Source organism: Panthera pardus, unplaced genomic scaffold (assembly GCF_024362965.1).
Source record: "Panthera pardus isolate Hobbes unplaced genomic scaffold, ASM2436296v1 HiC_scaffold_2, whole genome shotgun sequence".
In the NCBI taxonomy this organism is placed as follows: Eukaryota; Metazoa; Chordata; class Mammalia; order Carnivora; family Felidae; genus Panthera; species Panthera pardus.
In genome coordinates, this window is record NW_026526765.1 from 93,037,490 (window position 1) to 93,039,027 (window position 1,538).

General features: G+C 37.5%; 1 pseudogene; it reads left to right on the forward strand.

Moving 5' to 3' along the window:
* Window positions 1-648: 648 nt before the first annotated feature.
* Window positions 649-733, forward strand: LOC128778497 (U2 spliceosomal RNA; annotated as a pseudogene).
* The last annotated feature ends 805 nt before the right edge of the window (window positions 734-1,538 follow it).

The following is a 1,538-nucleotide window of genomic DNA, read 5'->3' on the forward strand; positions in this document are numbered from 1 at the left end:
TGATTTTGGTTTAGTTTTGATTATCTGCAATTAGCCATGAGGTTTATTATTTAAAACCAAAATTAGTTTGGTAAGATTTGCCTTGCTTTAGTCTATGGCAATAAGGAATGTAACACTAGTCACAACAACTTATTTTTTCTTTCCTTTTTTCATGTGCAAAGTTTCTGCAAATCCATACGCAGCAAAATGAGGTACAAACCACAGAAGTATTCATTTCTCCATTAAAATGTATTTTTCTTTTGGAGTGCCAGGGTGGCTCAGTTGGTTAAGCGCCTGACTTCAGCTAGGTCATGATCTCGCAGTTTGTGAGTTCGAGCCCTGCGTTGGGCTCTGCGCTGATAGCTCGGAGCCTGGAGCCTGCTTCGGATTCTAGGTCGCCCTCTCTCTCTCTGTCCCTCCCATACTCATGCTCTGTCTCTGTCTCTCAATAATAAGTAAACGCTAAAAAAATTTTTTTAATGTATTTTTCTTTCATTCAAATAGTAAATATTAGAATATCTGAACCAATAAAAGGCCCTAAACACTCTAAGGATCTAAAAATACTTTAAAGATATTTCAGAAAAAAAAAGATATTTCAGTAATCAAATTTTCATTTTTTAATGACTCATACTCCATGAAATAAATTTTTTTTAGAATTTAGTACTGTCAATCGCTTCTCGGCCTTTTGGCTAAGATCAAGTGTAGAATTTAGTACAGTCAATTTTTAGTAATATTTTAATATTTAGTACCGTTTCGTTAATTAGCTTTCCTTTTTGTAGTATCAACTAGATTCTAGTATGTTAAAAGAAGATTTTTTAAAGACACTTTAGATAAAGTCCAGTTTGAAAGAAATCTTGTTTGAAACAAAACGCTTAATCAATGAAGAGGCATTTGCTAAGTAGACAACATGACATTAGTCCAGTGCTAAGTAATATCAGGCACAAAAGGACAGGTGTCTGACAGGCCATCCCCACTGGCCATCCCCACTGCCACTGCCTGTCTAACCCTTTACCCCTTTACCTCTGCAGGACTGACATAGTCTGATCCTTCTTCCTCCCAGCTCCCGCTGTCACCTTCCAGCTACACCGCATGTGGCAATCTGCATATACTGCCAAACCAATCTTCCTGAAATATTTTTTTTCATTACCTTTTCTTCTCCCTAAAAATGTTTAAGCCAAACTCCCAACTCCTCAGCCTTACGTAGAGGGGGAAAGCATTGGTTTTAGAATCAGACCCAGGTTCATACATCTGTTTGGATACGTATGTGAATGACTTGAGTAAGTTGCTTGATGTCATGTGTAAAATGGGTATGATCATGATTACCTCACCAGGGTGGGAAAAGGAATCAGTAAATACAGGATGCAAAGCCCTGAGCAAATACCAAACGCTTCTCTAAATTGACTGGCTGCAGACTGGCTTTGCTATGTGACCCTATCTTCTTAATTTATCTCTTTCCATTTGTCTGCACCAACACTCTTTGCCATATTATGTCACAAGTGCTTTTTGTTTTCCAATTTTCATGCTTTGGTTCATGACTTGAAAGAAAAAACTAACCTTTA